The 19,705-nt window shown below is 34.4% G+C and overlaps 2 protein-coding genes across 7 annotated transcripts in view; one reads left to right on the top strand and one right to left on the bottom strand.

Moving 5' to 3' along the window:
- The window catches only part of LOC143239615 (puratrophin-1-like), a 148,250-nt gene extending 147,250 nt beyond the window's left edge, over nt 1–1,000 (bottom strand). For both annotated transcript variants that reach the window (XM_076480894.1, XM_076480893.1), the window contains exon 1: nt 645–1,000. The gene's annotated coding sequence lies outside the window, so the exon portion shown is untranslated. The remainder of the gene's footprint in view (nt 1–644) is intronic.
- Nucleotides 1–19,705, top strand: part of LOC143239617 (uncharacterized) — a 138,957-nt gene that overhangs the window by 57,550 nt on the left and 61,702 nt on the right. For 2 of the 5 annotated variants that reach the window (XM_076480903.1, XM_076480900.1), the window contains exon 2: nt 16,712–16,826. The exons of 2 other annotated variants lie outside the window; for them this stretch is intronic. The gene's annotated coding sequence lies outside the window, so the exon portion shown is untranslated. Of the gene's footprint in view, nt 1–821; nt 952–16,711; nt 16,827–19,705 lie in introns of those variants that run through there. One more of the 5 variants, XM_076480902.1, reaches the window with a different exon arrangement.

The following is a 19,705-nucleotide window of genomic DNA, read 5'->3' on the forward strand; positions in this document are numbered from 1 at the left end:
GAATTCCACTACATACATACAGGTTTTTCATGAGAAAAATAGAATACAGCAACCCCAACTGACTACGTTCGTAATATTACGTGGAGAACTGTTTTAATGAGAAATATTTCTAAAGAAACCGGAATCCCAACAACACCATTGGACTACTTACCCATTAAGTCCTCCTATATAGTATCAATGAAATTTTGTTTGTGCTTTTGGTCTTGATAAATGTGGTTGGTCTGTGGAAAGTTTATCAAGTTGTGTGGTTTAAGACTGACCTCAATGTCCTTCAGAGAAACTAGTTGCACTACACTGTCGATAAAGAGTGCCTACTCACACCGAGCACGATCAGTAACAAGGGCTGCCTGGAACGTCGCCCTTGTAATCACGATAAACTTCAGTTTGCTATGATTCAGCCTTCACTGAAACTTATGTAATAAAATAAACCATGCTTGTTTTTACCACAAACAGATTCTTTATGTGATATGATTAAACTATTTTAATCAATTTGGACGAAATAGTTAATTTGATGCACAGCCTAAGTTAGTATACAATTTTCCAAATGATTACAGATGATTTATACAATTACTTATCTCAAATAACTACTGATTAGAAAACTTCGTCAGTCTGATTCACGTGAGAAACTAATTATTTATAATTACCTTAACGAAACTCTTGCAGTTCGGTGTGGATTTCGCAGCGGAGGAAGTAAATCTACGAAGAAGAAATATCACGTGCGTTGGTTTATGTGCGTGATGATAGCATGCACTTACAACGACAAGAAATCATTTGGTAGTAACGTATCCTCCAATCTCGTGTCCGGAACCTGACCCGCGCAGGGAACAGTCTTTTACACCATGTTTTCTGGCACAGTGCTGCCCTCTGATTGGAGCGATATAGAAGTAGAATGGAACACCTGTTATACCTATACCTGCAAGCTCGGCGGACTTGACTAAAGAGGACGAACAGGTATCCTAATGTTAGCATGCGATCTTGCAAAGTCTTCCTTGGTGTTAGCCAAACAGGCTTGCTTGTCAATCTCGCCCAGACAACAAGAAATAAGTTGAATAAAAACTGGCTGATGTAGTTTCAGTAGCTAACACAACTCACGAGCGTTTGGAGAAACACCTACAATCGCTGTTCTAAAATGAAATTAAATAATTACAGAGGCTCACGGGCGAGCGCTTTCAGATCTAACAGCTAATCTTAATATAACGATGAAGACGTGCGATAAAATCTTACATATAGTATATTTATATATAACACGGTTAATGTGATTTCGAATTTTAATATATACGTGTAACAAAGAGTGTGCTAGTACGAAAGTTGTAATGTGTAATTAAGACCTGTTTGGGCAATTACTTATAGATGTTTTATATGACTGTAACAATGCCAACTGATAACAATCATCGTACGATCCTTCTATTTATGTTTTATTAATCCATTTAAAAAACGAGAATGTGTAATTTGTCAAAAGACTAACCCCTCTTGACACATTTCAGGATATCTTATTTTCGTATACGGCACGATAAATATAAAAGAAATAAATTATATATTGTATATAAAGTTTGTAAGTTTGGTTACCTTTTATAATATGATAGAAATTGTTTTTGTGGACTAAAATAATAGCTAAAAACATTAAGTGCAGGAAATTTTTCAAAGTTGTTTGCTATATTTTGCCTTTTGTATAAAAAGATGCCTTAACATTTTGGGATTGCCTCTTCTCTCGTATTACATAAAGCTTGAATAACTTATATCGAACGATTTTGAAGGCGCCCCACCACGTCATCTTCATGTTGCAACGAACTCTCATACTCTATTTGACGGCTAGGGATCTTAATAATAGTCCTGCAACATACTTTATATTACAAAGTGCTCTGTTATAAGAAAGTCACGTCCAAAGCACATCACCCATTCCTGTTACTTTCTATAACCCATTTAGTGTATGAGGACAACGGTTTCACATAGCTAGTTTCAACTATCTCATCGCAAACTTAACCGTTATGTCTTAGCATCAAACAGCAAGAAAACATATTTCATTCTCCAGCTGCTGGAATTATACGATGGTTGAACGAATATGTTGTGGAAGCAACTGATGTACGCGTGACTTATATTACTTTTTCAAACAAAGGCCGTTGGTTATGAAGCGACTGGAACACGTGGGTGGCTTTTGTGAACGACATTTGCGTTCTCACTTGTTACAAATCGCCGCACGTTGCTTGGCTCTTTTGGAGTACAACTTATAGTAATCTCTTTCTGAACAGTCCTGACTCTGAAGGATGATCCATATTCCTTTTTTTTTTCCTGTGCCGTTAAATATAACGGATATCATTATCTTGGAATATATATGCTAATTTACAGTGGACTTCTTTTCACTTTATTTAGGGATCTTTCGTTTATAGTTTTTATTATTTTGCTATTTTTATTATAGTGTTTAATGTTTTATATTGTTTTGTTGGACAACATTTAACACAACAAATGAATGTTACTTATTTTTCGTATTATAAATTTTAATATCGTTGTAATACTGTAATTACTTTTACTGAATTGTCTTTTAACAAATTGTATTGAATAGCAAATCCTATCAAGTCTCTCGATGCTCTCTCTTTAGTTTTATCGGTTGACAGAATAATATAGTACTACAAAAAACAAACCACGAATTTTCGTTTATCAATTGTAAACACGTATGATGAACTGACTATATCGACGAACAGATTTGATGTTATGACACTTTTAAGAAAACGTTCCATTATTTTTGTGTTCAAGTTTCTTGATGTATTCATGCACAGTATGAGTTTGGAAAAGAGAGAGATTGTATACAAATATGTTATTCCATGCGTGACTAGAAGGTGTTATCCGTATAACAACACGTATACGTGAATAAAACACCCATTTAACTTGTGATGAAATTCACCTGTTAGTACATACACATCTAAGTAGGTGTAATACAGATTGGTTGCGTACTAGGTTTTATATTGAAATCAATATCTTATTTTCAATTGTCCTGTATAAACCATTATGTACAGAAATAAAGTAATAATTTAAATTTGGAAGAACATCTGCATTCGTGTGAAACTAACTCGTTGAATGAGTCACGTAACACGTGAAAACAAGATAGAAACGAAACATATAGAAACTTTGTACAGTCATTGTTAAGTGTATTACCCATTGAATAAGTCACGTAACACGTGAAAACAAGATAGAAACGAAACATATAGAAACTTTGTACAGTCATTGTTAAGTGTATTACCCATTGAATAAGTCACGTAACACGTGAAAACAAGATAGAAACGAAACATATAGAAACTTTGTACAGTCATTGTTAAGTGTATTACCCATTGAATAAGTCACGTAACACGTGAAAACAAGATAGAAACGAAACATATAGAAACTTTGTACAGTCATTGTTAAGTGTATTACCCATTGAATAAGTCACGTAACACGTGAAAACAAGATAGAAACGAAACATATAGAAACTTTGTACAGTCATTGTTAAGTGTATTACCCATTGAATAAGTCACATAACACGTGTAAACAAAGAAACGACACACATAGAAAAGTTATACAGTCACTGTTAAACGAGTCACGTGACACATGAAAACAAAACAAAAGATACTCATAGAAACTGTATACCGTCTATATTAGGTGTTATTAGGTGTTTTACCCGTCGAAAGTGTCGTATAATACGAGAAAACAAAACAAAAGCGACATACATAGAAACGTTACACCGAATCACGCGTGTATTTATTTTTAACAGTCGAAGATTAAGTCTGAGTAACAAAATAAAGTTTCAGGTCATGAACGATGGGTCGGAAGCTTTTACAGCCGTATTACGGCAATTGAAGGTTTACCATTTCTGGTAATGTATACTCTTAATTAGGAATTAATGTGAATTAATTATTATGATACTATATACTGTACATATTAGTAAAAATAACATTTTCAGAAATTCAGGATTAATCAGGATTAACATATATATATATACATATATATCAATGCAGTAGACTGACCAAAAACTCTTTAACAGATATTATAACACGGATAGGAAGACAGATCGATAACCAAAGATAAATATAGATACATATAAGTCGATCGATCGATAGGATATAAAGCAAGATGGTTAAACATACACAAGTACAGACAGACAAATAACTACTAGTAGAAAGAAATATATCGATGGGCAGATTCAAGTCTTTAAAATATTTCGATAGAAATCGCAAATGGACTCAGTTGTAGATAGTAATTCCTATTCTAATATGAGAACTTCAACTAATTCCATTATTTTGTTTGTGTGGAAGTTCAGAAATAGAAATGTCTATTTGACTCATTGTCGTAAAATCGCCTTAATATTTATCCGTTTCCATGGCAATCCATGCCGTCAGAACATTTTCACGCCAGAAGTGGGCATAAAGAATATAACAAAGTAAGAGAATAGTTAAATATTCACTGTTAAACACTAAATAGTAATGAATGTGACCTTTGACCTTATACGCTTTGCGAACTTATTATCCACATCTTGTTCTAGAATGATATTTCTACCCCTTTTTTTTTTCTGATCTAAAAGTCATATTTCAGTTGTTTGCATTCAGCTCGTAGCTGGGCGGACCCAAATGTTTGACGTCAAGTCTATTGCACAAAGACAACCGCAAAACGCGAGGCACTCTAGAATTCGCAGGCACTGAGAGATAGCAAATTTTATTCTGTTTTATAATTATGTTTCTGTTTGTCGTTCATTTTATTATTTATTTCTATCGTTTAATTTATCGCTGGATTTTTAACACGCTAACTCACCTTCTACGTAATAATTTTTATGTTCAATAAATATAAATAGTTTGTTTTTAAACTTCGCGTAAAGCTACGCGACGGCTATCTGCACGAGACGTCCCTAATTGTTTGTTTGGTTTGTTTTTGAATTTCGCGCAAAGCTACTCGAGGGCTATCTGCGCTAACCGTCCCTAATTTAGCAGTGTAAGACTAGAGGAAAGGCAGCTAGTCATCACCACCCACCGCTAACTCTTGGGCTACTCTTTTACCAACGAATAGTGGGATTGACCGCACCATATAACGCTTCCACGGCTGAAAGGGCGAGCATGTTTGGTGGGACGGGGATTCGACTCCGCAACCCTCAAATTAGAAGTCGAGCGCCGTAACCACCTGGCCATGCCGGGTCCAATATAAACAGTAATGTGACGAAATTTACACCAGCTTCCCTGGGTGTGGCTAGGTAGTTAGGGTGTTTGACTAACAATCTATGGATCGCGAGTTCGAAGCCCGTCCTACCTAACATGCTCGCAATTTCATCTGTGAGAGAGTTCTAATGTTACGGCTAGTCCCACTATTTGTTGGTAAAAGAATAGCCCCAGAGTTGGCGGGGGGTAGTGATGACTATCTGTCTTATCTCTTAGTGATTGCTAAATTAGAGACGGCTAGAGCAGATAATTCTAAATCTAAAACAAAAGAAATCAGCTTTCTTAGCGGTGTCGTACAGATACTAATAATGTAGCAGAAGAAAGACTTTCTGTACGATATCGCTTTCAATGGATACATTTTTATAATAGTTTACTCTGTAGGTAACAACTGTTGAAAGAAATGTAGAAAAATAATTTTTTATCCCAGATCTTTATGTACTTGATCAAGTGGTTCTATGGTTCATTGTCACTATGATACTTAATGTTGACTGTATAGCTTTACTGACTACTAGGTAATATCCTGGTTTTGAAACAATGGCGTATTTTATGAGATGCATTGTGAACATATACAACAGTAATATTGCTTGTCTGTGGACTCACAACGCTAAAAACCGGTTTCCGATACCCGTGGTGGGCAGAACACAGACAGCCCATTGTGTAGCTTTGTGCATAATTCTAAACAAACAATAATAATAAATTAGTCTCAGTTCAGATACTGTTCCATATCTCCAAACAACGACAATAACCTACTGTATTCCTTGTTTCTCTCAGTCTTCAAATTGTGTTATCAAAATAAACACTTTCAAAGGCATTAAACCACTCTGGAAAATCAATATTTTCCAGATATTAGCTCACCTTTAATACCTCTATTCGATATATTTACTATCTACATCACACTCTAGCTGCGTATAGTATCTACGCAGGTTATGGACTGGTTTATTGCCGTTAGTGGGACTTTATGACAAAGCACATATTGGTTACAATCTAATTATTTAAATACCTTTCTTAAATGTTTGGTAAAAGATTAAATCTCATTTTATTTTATTTTTTGAGGGATGAATACCCAAATAAGAAGAATCTAAGATTTTTATAACAATTTATTACACCCTATATATGTTTCATATATTTTAGTATATGAACTATCGCCATGTTTGAAGATTTATGTCTATACAGGATTGCTAGTTAAAGTATGGTGCTGACCAAATACAGGAACGTAAACTTGGTTTCCTGTTGCACATACAAGTTCTTGAAATTGTGTATGTCTCAACACAAGAATTATATTGAATAAAACCATGTTTTTGAATGACATAAAAGTTAAATAAAGCAGCTTTTGTATATGATGTCACGAAAGCCCCGGATTATTTAGAACTTTCGGAAATGTGAATAATTACATGAACCAGCGACTGTCCTACTTACTCATCATAGCTTTTCTAACTACAACAGTCAGTGAATAGTTGGAATACAGTTTTGAACAGTTCGTCATTGAATGCTGAAACTGTGAAACAAAACCTGTCTTCACCTCAAGGTCTTCTGCTGGAAATATTACATTGACTTAATTAGTCGTGTATGCAACAGACTCCTCCGGAAATGAAACACGACCACACCCTTGAAACAGAGGTAGAGCAGCCCGCGCGTGGACAATGTTTAATAAACATGAATCGTTTTATCTTTCTTCAGTTCATCCGGACTTGTTTCCGCCCACCTGGTCTCTTGGTAATGAATATTACAATCCACAGCTTTTTTACAACCGTATCAAATGGCATAAATACCAATAAATTACATAAAACAATGATAAAAGCCATATTTATTTACATCAATTCAATTCATTTAAATATTTACCATGGGTTTCAGTATTTTTGCGCAAAGTGGGATCTTATAGCGCACCCACGGCCATGAAATGTGGAAAGCGTTTCAAGTGCTACAACATGCAAACCATGAATTTTCGTATTCACAGTCTAAGCACGCTAGCCATTTCGCCATGCCTGATCTAGCAACATCTAAAACTAATTATTCCGATGCTATATCCAATTTTAGTGGATACATTTACCAAAGCAGTTAATCTAATATTCATCCAGATCGTAAATAGTGTTTATTCTCTGCCATTCTCTTAACTGATTCATGATGTTAGAAAAACACGTAAGTTCAAGAAGTTTTTAATCCGAGCGCTTTCAAAAGGTGGACCTTTCTTCTTCAGGGTCAAACAGGAATCTTTATCTATTTTACTGTTGTAAGTGTTTTATTTCTAGTAAAAAGTAGCCGATAGCGAGAGTGGATTTGAAAAGGTGTTAAGGATATCTTATTTTAAAAATGGCTAAATATATGTATTTTTAAAATTATAATTAAATGTTTGAGTAAAATAAAAGTGACACTTGGAGACTGATTGGAATCGTCTTATGTTACACTAATCAGTTTATATAAACAGGTACGAAAAATTATCTTAAACAAATAGTGAGTATTAGGAAGTTCAGCTTTCATATTACATGAAAAATATGCAAAAAATAAAAACAGAGATGAAACTAACGAACGGAAATCACTGATTCCAGGATTGAAATTAATTCAGAAAGGTTGAACAGTGGTTACATTGGCAATCCAATAAGCTTTTTTTATGTCTCTATCTTGTTTAGTTTTGAATCCTGTTTCAATATCAATGAGAGTAGCATCGTTAATGGAATGACTGGGTTGGTTAAAGTGTTGAGCTACAAAGATCTTTCTCAGTGTTAATAGAATATTTAGGTTTTTTAAACGTTCTCTAATAGTTGTTTGTATAAGCCCTACGTTATTGCATTTTTCACACTGTATGAGGTAAATTGTGATTTTTGTTCCAAGCGAGTTCTTTGGGTATTTTAAAATTTCTTTGACTGTGCTTGTCAGAAAATGATTCAATGGTTTTTATATCTTGGACGATAACCATTTTTGTGTGAACAAGGATATCTTTCAGAGCTCTGCTTTTACAAAAGGAGAAAAATGAAAACTTTAGGAAGTATCTGTTTAGGACGATCGTTGAATTGTAGGAGATGAAAATGATTTTTTTTTTAGCATTTGTAATACATTTCTGAGTTTAAACTGATAGGTAATAATAAGAGAAATTCTATTTGAAAGTTTAGCATTTCTCTGGTTAAGATGTTTTTCCACTGAGTATTATTAACCCTTTCAAATTGTATGTCGATTTCCCTATCTTTATATCCTCTTTGTAACATGATTTGTTTCAGATCCTTTGTTTATTTTATGTAGCCTATTTCACCTGTGCATATTTTCTTTATTCTAAGAACCTAACTGTAAGTTATGTTTTGTTTAGTTTGAGAAGGGTGACAGCTTTTATAGTGAAGGTATTGTGGTCTATCTGTACGTTTTTTTGTACAAGTCATTGTGTAAAATTTCGTCTTTTAGAAAAACCGTGAAGTTAAGAAAGTTAATCTGAGTGGGAGAGTAAACAAAAGTAAACTTCATTGTCTTGTGAAAGGAGTTTGCAAGTGTGATAAATTCTTTAAGTGATTTAAGATCGGCTGTTTAAATGAAAATATGTCGTCTATGTAATGTTACCATGGATGAGATTTTACAGGGCTGAGTTGTAAAAGCTGGTTTTCAAAATGACCCATAAAAGTGTTAGCATAATTGGAAGCCATTTTGGTACCAAATGCAATAACATTAACCTGAATGTATGTTTGTTATTAAATTCGAAATTGTTCAGAATTAGAACCAGGCTGGCAAGATCAATTACGGTGCAAGATTCTGATGGGCTAGAAATGTTTAATTCAAACTTTAGAGTTTCTAGTCTTTCATCATGTAGAATATTGGTGTAAATGGAAGAAACATCCATCTTCCAAAGAAGACTGTTAGGTGATAACTGTCCGTCAGTATTAATATCTTCTACGATGTTAAGAGAGTGGATAGTGTCTTTTATGTAAGAAGGGAGGATGCATGGAATACAGTTTATGTGTTGGTCAAGAAAAGTAGACAGTTTTCAGTGGTCATGTTTATATTAGAAATTATGGGTTGGTCAAGATTGTTTAGTTTATGTGTTTTGGGTAAGAGATAAAATCTACCAGGTAAAGCTTGTCTGGATATCAAATACTGAAAGGATTCTTTGTTAATTTCACTGTTTTGGTGAAGTTCTGTTATGGTCTTAATAAACTGAGTTGTGGGATTATGTGATAGTATTTTTATATAAATTAATGTCTTCTGGTTGCTGATCAGCTTCCGTGATATAATCTTCTTTTATAAGAATAACAATAGCTCAACCGTTGTCGGATGGCTTTATTATGATATTGTTGTTGAATTTAAGACTGTTTAAGGCACTTTCGTTTTGGTTAACGTTATTATGACTTTGCTTGGAAGATTTTAAGGTCTGTATTATGTAAATATTCTAGAGCTTTAATATAACACTAAACGTGGTTCTCTTCTGTTTGGTGGAGATATCCATAAAGATTTTTCTTTAAAGTTCGGTGTATGTTGATATTTAGTTAGATGAGGTTTGTTGTAAAACAAGTTCGCGAACCCTTAGTTTTTAGAGAATTCGTACAGGCCAGAGAGAAGTTTGAACTCACTAATATAGCTGTTATTTGGGCAGATGTTAGTATCTTTTCTAATGAGACTGAGTTCTGCTTCAGAGAGACTTGAACAATGTTAGAGATATGTGGGGAATGTTCAACATTATCGGTACGTTTTATAAGGTCATTGTTACTTTTAACATATGTATTAGTTTGAGAAGGCTTATACGTATTAAAGTACAACGTGTTTTTAAATATTTTTAGGTTGTTTATTATGAAATAAATGGATTTTAATAGTTTCTAGTAGACTGTATGATGTTATGGTTGATTTATGACAAAATAGAGTATAGTTAGAAGCGTTTTTTGTACTGTTGTTGTTGGTAGGAAGTAAATTGTTTAGTTATTTTGAGTTTTATTTGTAAATCTTTGTAGTTCTTTTTTCTCCTCCAGGTACAGGTGATATTATTGGGAAATTTCCTTATCTAGAATATCGCCAGAATTTTAACAGAAGGTTTTAGTGATATTCATGAATCCTAAGGAGGTGTTTTCAAGGATCTGTTGCCATTTATTGTAGAAATTCTGATAATATGCTCCTATTGTTATCGGTGTTTCTAATGTCAGAGATTGAGGCATGTTTAGTTTTTTATGTTATGCAATAGCAAATTGGCATGTTGATAAAGTTTAATGCGTTTCTTAAAGAGTTAGTTTTCTAACTTTTATAAATAATTGTTTTCTGCTGTAATTGAATGATCCGTCGCTTGGTTCACGTTGAATGTTGACAGATGTTGGTGTGAGGAAGTCGTTGTAACCATGAAATAGAGGATAGAAGGGAAGGAGGAGAGAAGTAGCCATGTTTTTCAGAGTGTGGAGAGTACTGGTGGTCATTCTGAGAGTTTATACTAACATAAAAGACTTCTGTGTTCTAATGAAGGTAATTCTACAAGAGACTGGTCGACTGGTGAAGACTGTAGTGTGGAACTTGTGGTGTTTACATTGGAAGTGATTTGGTGTGGTTTTTGGAGACATGGGAGTGGAGGGATTTGTGGGTAAACAAGAAGGAACACCAGAGCGTAAGAAGAACGAATGTTGCTGTTTGTAGAATGTGATGTTTGGTGAACGTATGATTTGTGTTTAGTTCTCTAACAGAACTTGAAGGACCACTGTAAGAGAGTGAATGAGTGTTCAGCTAGATATATTGAATGATAGAGGTATTATTGTGAGAGACATTGGTAGTTTCTGAGACAGAGAGAAATGTAGAATTCAGACAGGAAAGAGTAGAAGCGCTATTAGAAGATGATTGGGGCGACTTAGAAGAGGAAGATAAGAGTGGGATCATGTTATGGTGAAGTTTGTCCCCGAGGAAGCAGTTTTTATTCATTCAGGGGACATTAGCCTCGATATTACATTCTTACTATAATATGTGTCACTGAATGACAGTCGTGGGGGCGTTATAATGTGATAGTCAATCTCACTATTCGTTGATAAAAGAGTAACCCAAGAGTTGGCAGTGGGTGGTGATAACTAGCCGTCTTTCCCCTAGTCTTACACTACTAAATTAAGGACGGCTAGCACATATAGCTCTCATGTAGCTTTGTGCGAAATTCCAATAACAAAAAAAAAAGAAACATTGAATGTTGTCCATGGTTTTGAAATAAAAAGTTGCAGTTCGACACTTGAAAAGTACAATTTAGTTGGTATTTTAAGTTTCTGCAAGTTCAGTTATGCAGTTAAATAACATTCATGGCCATTTTTATAACAAGGTAAAACTTTGGGGTGCAAAACATATTTTAATAGTTTTATTGTTGTTAGCGTCAGACATGTCAAACTCACCTTCGTAACTTGAAGAGGGGGAAGGAACGTAGTAATATGAACAAATGGATGGAAATCATTTTAATTGCACGAAAAATAAAAGTGACATCGGAAAAGGGCAGAAAGCACTTAATTACACATATTACTGGTTGCAAATTATCTCATTATCATGAAGAACAGGTCATAAGTCACGTTAGTAGCATTAACAAGGGGCTGAAAATCAAACGTTAACAAAGGAATGAGAATCGTTCTTGCAATATGAACAAGTGTTAGAAATCACCTCAGTAACGTTAACAAGGGTTGGGAATCATCCAAGTAACATGAACAAGGTGTTGTAAATAATGTACAAGGTTAAAAATTGCCTTAATAATAGGAAAAAGGGCCGAAAATATTCTTAGTAACTTAACAATTGATTAGAAATTACCTTAATAACATAAAGTGTTAGAAATATCACTTTAGTAACACGAGAAAGGAGTTGAAAGTACAGTGTTGTTTTTAAAGAATTTCATTTTGCCGTCTTGCAAAGACAAATGCAAGCATTTACATGATTATTACATGGGAAAAATAACTATCACACTTATAGATATTTTAAATAAAATAACGTAACGAAATATCGTTTTCGATCTAAACATTACAAACTGTCTTTCTGTAATAGTGAGTTTCAAATTCTTAATAAAGTATTTTAGGTTTCACTTTCTAATCAAAAATCAGTCTGATTGGTTTAAATTGACAATACATATATCTTTAGTGACATAGACTACAGAACAAGAAACTGTTTACTGAAAAATTATTTGTGTTATCAAAGCAGCTTTCAAGTTGAAAATAAATAATGTGTGTTTTCTTATAGCAAAGCCACATCGGGTTGTCTGCTGAGTCCACCGAGAGAAATCGAACCCCTAATTTTAGCGTTTGAAAATAAAGGAGAATATTAGATATATATGTGTATATAGGATCAATACTGTTCTAACTTTCAACAAAATGTTAGAGAAGAAATGGGGATAACCCCAAGAAAGGTCAACCGCTTATGCATTTTCTGGCCTATATAAATCAAGCATTTTGCGCCATCTACAAACAGTTCACGTCTCCGATGCTCGTATTGTTGTTTAGATGAATCTATTTAATTTTCTGTTTTCTGCTATAATTAAAGATGCGTTTAGTTCTTGTGTATACTAGTATGAAATGAGATGATATCTTGAACTCATCTGTTAATGTTTGTAGGAAATGAAAAGTCTCGGTGTTTAAACCTCGCGACTTGCAGCACAATACTGGGTTTATCAAAACCATCTTTCCGTACCCACTCACGATTCTGACACGTTGCTTGGCATGAAAATCTAAGAAAAACTGAAGAAAAGAAAAATAATAAAAGATGGAATTAGCCCTGCAGAGAAGAGACCTACAAAGGTTGTCGCACCTATATAGTAAAGTAATGAGTTCAGAAGGCCTTGGCCAGGTCCACTACAGATAGATGAACGATAAGGAAGGTCATAAAAACGGCCTGGATGTAGAAATTCGTTTCCAGTTTAATGAAAGAGACGGAACAACTGAAGTAAAGACTTAATGGGAGGCACAGGACAAAATGGGTTCGCTGTATTTATAAAACTTTTTCTAAAAATTGGCAGTTTTGACCCAAATTTTGGCACAACTAGGTTTTTCTTAAACACGTATTTCGTTTTGTCTTCATAATTGCAAAAACTCTCTTTTTACTCTTTGCTGTGAAGCAAAATCAAACAAAATAAGGCGCGAATTATTGCTTGAGTTATTCTTCAATTCGTGTCGGGTTGTCGCTGGTTGTAAACCCATTATTTATCTAACTATTTGAAAACATAGAGTATTTTTTGTAGTATTTGCTCTCACGTTGTGAAATAAAAATACTTCGTCCATAACCATTTGTGAACAGTATATAGACAGATTTTCACGAAGCTGAAACAAACACACGTGAAATCTATTAACCAAACCCACCTGTTCTTGGAAAAGTGTCTAGTTTTAAAACTGTTTGTGTAATTCAAATGTTTCAAACTATATATTCGTTAGCGGAAAGAAAAAAAGAAATAAAACTCACACAAATGAAATTATAAAACAGGAGGTGCATTTTAACTTTTGTATTTTATCTGCGCTCTATCAAGTTACTGACTAAAGGGAACGCAGCGAATTACCAGCACTAGACAACCCACCACCCATGATAATTAAATGTTATTCTTATGATGCTCACATAGTTTAAAGTGCAGCAAATATTTTACAAATCTCAAATGGTTTGAAACCAGACATAGAAAATGAAAAGCTTCGGTATTTACACCTCTTATTCTATGGCACAATATTCGCTTTATCACAATAAACGTATTGCAGACACATTGGGGGACTTGCTCTAAGGATGAGCGAGTCCCCCAATGTGTCAATAAAAAATCTTTTTCTGCCAGCATTATACACAGCAAGACATCATAACTCATATTTTATTACAAATTAAGTCATTACAAACATCAAGCATTATACACAGCAAGACATCATAACTCATATTTTATTACAAATTAAGTCATTACAAACAACAAGCATTATACACAGCAAGACATCATAACTCATATTTTATTACAAATTAAGTCATTACAAACAACAAGCATTATACACAGCAAGACATCATAACTCATATTTTATTACAAATTAAGTCATTACAAACAACAAGCATTATACACAGCAAGACACCATAACTCATATTTTATTACAAATTAAGTCATTACAAACAACAAGCATTATACACAGCAAGACATCATAACTCATATTTTATTACAAATTAAGTCATTACAAACAACAAGTGTAACAACATCCTAAATTTTCCTTAAAATAAATCAAACAACACAAGTTAACCTAACGGATGTAGTGTTCTGCTTCACAAATTTCTTTCCCGAAAAGATAAATGTTTTCATATTAGAGGTATCAAACAAACTGGATTACAGAGATTGCCAGTGAAGTGAATCATGTGTGTTATTATTATCATTATTTTTTACTTATCAACGTTTTTACTGCAAATAAAGTTGTTCCAGTAATGACGTATTTCTGAATGTTGCTGAAAGCGTAGGAAAAAAACGAAAACAATTTCGACTGATATGCTATACCTCATAATACTAGAAATTAAAGATAACAAGAAAAAATCTCCAACTGCACCTGAAATTCTTTTAGGCAGAATTACGGTAAGTTAATCTACGAGACATTTTTTCTTCTCTTTGTTAATTGTTTGAAAGTTCGTCCAACAATACGAAGCTTGGGACGCTGTATTATTCATCAGAATCTCTACCAGCCTACTTTCAAATTGAAATTATTTTAGGCAGGATTAGAGTAAATTAACCTATGAAACCTTGAGTGTAGTCAAATACATCCATTGAAAGGGTGTGTGTGTGTTTGGTATAGCAAAGCCACAAAGGGCTATCTGCTCAGCCCACAGAAGGGAATCGAACCCCTGATTTTAGCGTTGTAAATCCGAAGACATACCGCTGTACTAGCGGGGGGGGGCACCATTGAAAGGGACTGACCGGCTGTAGATAGATTTCAAATAGGTCAAAAGATGACGGAGGTATGAGTTAAATGTTTGTTTGATTTTGAATTTTGCGCAAAGCTACACGAAAGCTATCTGCTCTAGCCATCCTTAATATAGCGGTGATAGACTAGAGAGAAGGCAGATAGTCATCACCACCCACCACCAATATAAGGATTAACCGGGTCTTTATAACGACCCCACGAGTGAAAGGGCGAGCATGTCTGTTGTGACTGGGATTCGAACCCGTGACCCTCAGATTACGAGTCGAGGGCCTTAACCAACTTTAAACTTCAAAAGGCATTATTTTTGAAGGATATATTTGCGTAAATAGCTTTCAAGAGACATAAGCGATATTCTGTCTTTCAAGGGGCTGATCGTGGTTCAGGTTAGAGCATCGGACTGTGAGTACGAGGGTTGAGCGCCCAGTTACACTAAACTTGCACCACGAATGGAGTCGTGGGTGTGTTATAAGAGTGATGTAAAATCTCGCTATTCGATCAAGATGGTCCAAATGTTGGCGGTAGGTGCTTTTGACTAGCTGTCTTTCCTCTAGTCTATCAGTTGAAAATTTTGAATGGTTAGTATAGATGAGCCCTATGTAGCTTTACTTGAATATCCGTAACAAATAAACAATCAATCAAGAAAAGAAATATAATAGTTTCTCCAAGTACGTTCTTCAAATCAAGGATATAAACACAAGTAGCACAACGGTATGTCTGCGGACTTACAATGCTCGATTACGGATTTCGATACTAGTGGTAGCCAGAACACAGATAGACCATTATGTTTGCAAGTAATCTCGCATCCGAATGTAAAATAAACAACAATAAAGTAAAGACCTAAGTCTTGAAATCCACAACGAATGCCACTACCATTCACTGTGAGCGGGATGTTGTGGACATGGTAATTATCCCTTAATGTACGATTTATATCTAAATAAGACAAATAAGGAATATTCACTGGTTGGATGTGTACGAAGGGCATCAATAGAATTTCTTTACCAATTTAAATCATAAAGAATTATAAATATTAGAGATAACATGTGGTCAACGTTTCAGCCAAATGACCTACATCTGACCTACATGGTGGTAAAGCCCATTGCGAAGTTTTGTGCGTTTTTTTTTAACCAGACGTTTTGAACTTATATGTACAATCGTGTTAATCGTTTTTATATTTTTAGCACGACAACGTTGCAGCCATATATTCTGGTGATTATATAATGGTTGTTTAGTCTAGCAATGCTATATGGTTATTACTTTCTGATATGGTGTTGATTACTTTTGGTTCATATGTAATATCAATAATGCGGAAAATATATTTGTGTGAACTATTTCAGGATTGTGCTGAATCAAGTTTGTGGCACAAAAAGTTGTGAACAATGCGCTTCTAGTGGTAGCAAATAAATAATTTGATTTTTTGAGTTCCAGATGAGAAAAGCTTTTATGAATAAACGTAAGTATAATGTTATTTTTTTGCATTTTTGTTTTGTTTTAATTTCTTACAGACTTTAAGTTGTTTTCCTATTGGTATGAAAAAGTGTCTGTTAATAAAAATAAATAGTTCCATTAGGTTATGTTGCTGGTACTCCCAACAGAGACGGCTTTAAGAATTGAGATTAACGATGTTTTTAACGATTATTTTAACGATGTTGGTTTCTACAACGTATTTCATTATATCTTAAATACGAAGCATATTGAGTTATTGTGCGTGCTTTCTTACAGCAAAGCCACATCGAGCTATCTACTGAGTCCAGCGAGGGGAAACGAACCGCTGATTTTAGCGTTGTAAATCCGTAGACTTACCACTGTACCAGCGGGAAACATTGGATTACTCCAAGTACGGGTTTGTTGTTGTTTTGAATTAAGCACAAAGCCACACAATGGGCTATCCGTTCTCTGCCCACATCGGGTATCGAAACCCGGATTTTTGCGTTGTAAGTCCGCAGACATACCACTGGGGGGCGTACGGGTTTGAACTTTTGAAGTTTCTTCTACAGTAAAGCACAATTATCAGTTAAGTTACTCGATATTTCTATCCTTGAATACATAATAAGTAATAATTAAATAACTAGTTTTCGAATTACAGTAAACAGAGAATTTATAAAGGCATCAACCATAGTTACCGTTTTCTTTTTGTTTTATAACTGCTAGGCACGAAATTAAAAAAAAGAAAGAGAAATGATATACCTTATCAGACACTTTGTGACTCCGATCATAGTGTATTTAACTCTGCAGTATTTCACCTTTTATTCAACTTGACAAAGTTTTCTCGACGTTGGTGGTCTGGAGTCTTTCCCTTTATCAGTACTTAATTTCCAATAACGTGCATGCATGTTAAACTTGCCAAGAAATCACATGGCAGAAATTGTTCATGGATGAAAGATAGCGCCACCTAATCTTTTACGTATATCAAATGAAAAAACAATTTTTCTTTTGTTATTCCATTAAACAAGTCTGCTAATCTAAACTTTATAAAAGTTTTTGGGTTTTTATAACGGATTTTCCGTAATTCGACTACGCAAATTACGAAAATAGTATTCATTTTTTTCTCTCACGTAAGGATGTTTACAAATCAGGAAGGGAGAAAAAATCATACTTAAATCAAATTTACAATAAATTTACTACAAAGATAACAGTATATGTTTAGGTCATTTCCACAAAATATGTTTGATGAATATTGATGAATAAATACTACTGAAATAGTCAAAAAATGTTAAAATGTACGCATAAACAAATACTATTTAAAAATGACCAAACATGCTCGCCCTTTCAGCCGTGGGAGGATTATAATGTTACAACCAATCCCATTATTTGTTGGTAAAAGAGTAGCCCAAGAATTGGCGATCACTAACTGCCTTCCCTCTAGTCTTATACTGCTAAATTAGAGACGGCTAAATAAAGTCTCCAAAACTGACGCGTCATGCAGCCGTTTATACACCAGCGGCGTGTTTCTCGTGGATTCTAAAACTAAGACTCTGACGTCGCGATTGGTCTACAGAAATCTATAGCCAGTGGTTGTCAACATGTTAAGCACATCAAAATGTGACTTGATTTCAATGAAAATGATTCACTTACGTAAAAATAAATATGACGTTTAGTGAAAAGTCTGTATGTGATGGAGAAAAATGGATAGAATTTTCAGATTCAGCGCACAGGAATTACTGGAGAACATGTAGAAATTTCAAGACAATAAATAAAACAGGCCTGAGTTATTTCAACGAGATACTGCCTAAATATAATGCTCAAAGTTCGTTCCTATTACAACCATACAAACGCTACGCTTATTTCCAAACAAGTGTAAGCCAGGAAAAAAATTCGTTTTAGTACTTCGTTTAACGATATGCTAATAAACTAGGATTTTCAAAAAGTCTTCTTTGTGCTACTATATCTTACAAACAATTTTGAAATACTTAATAATTTTCTTGGTTTAACTGCGTGTTTAGCACAAAGCTGCACAATGAGCTATTTGTTGCCACGGAGACCGAACCCCACATTTTGATATTATAAGATTCCAGACTTTCTACTGTGCTTCTAGAAAAAGACTCGTGGAGAACAACCCTTGAAGTTCTCTCACATTTATTCTAAACATTATTAAAACTACTCTTTAAGATATGGAAGAAGTATGATTGCTTTCATGCAAAGCTACACAATAGGTTATCTGCGCTCTGTTCACCACGGAGAATCGAATCCTTGGTTTCAGGATTGTAAGTCCCTAAAGGTACCACTGACTCACTAGGGGACAAAGAAAAAGAAATTACGGAATAAAAACTTCGTTCCAAAGTTACCAGAAATCAGATTTAACTTAATATATCTTATTTACACGTTGGACGACTTACTCATGATTTAACTTAATATCTTATTTACACGTCGGATGATTTACTAATGATTTAACTTAATATATCTTATTTACACTTACTAATGAGGATGTTCTCTGGTGGAACAGCGGGATATTTATGGACTTACAAGGCTAAAATTCGTGGTACGATTCCCCTTAGTGGAAACAACAGATAACCTGATATGGCTTCGACTTCAAACTAACTAACTGACCGCCCTTCTCCTTCACATACATATTCATAAAATGCATAACAATCTTTACATTAGCAAGTTAACTTCTACTTATTTTAACAAAGCTTTATTCTACTGTTTTCTACAAGAAAAGGCCCGGCATGGCCAGGTGGTTAAAGCATTCAGCTCGTTATCCGAAGGTCGAGGGTATGAATACTTGTCACACCAAACATGCTCACCCTTTCAGCTGACGTAAATGCCACCTTTAAAGATGTGGTAAAAGGAACAAATAAGTTGCTTTATAACAAATGTGCTTTAGAAAATGATAAATACACATTGCATTTAGGAAGTTTAAAGCCATGATTTGTGAGCATTTGTAACATGTTCTTGTTGTTAACTTCCTAACCAGAGTTGTGTGAAAATAAACTTGATATTTCATGGAAGTTCGTTTCATATCCTCACAGACTCACTTTAAAGACGTATATGTTTGTTGCAATTAAGAACAGAGCTGAACACTGGGTTACTTTTTCTCTACTCGCCACGGGTATCGAAACCCTGTTTCTAGAGTTGTACGTCCGCAGACATACAGCTGTACCACTGGAGTAAAGATGCAAATGAGAGACATTTCTAATGTAGAGTCTCTAGGAGGCATCAACATAAGTTTTTTTTTTGGTTGGGTTTACTGAGTTCCGAACAATTTTATGTAAAATA

This window comes from Tachypleus tridentatus, chromosome 13 (genome assembly GCF_004210375.1).
Source record: "Tachypleus tridentatus isolate NWPU-2018 chromosome 13, ASM421037v1, whole genome shotgun sequence".
NCBI lineage: Eukaryota > Metazoa > Arthropoda > Merostomata > Xiphosura > Limulidae > Tachypleus > Tachypleus tridentatus.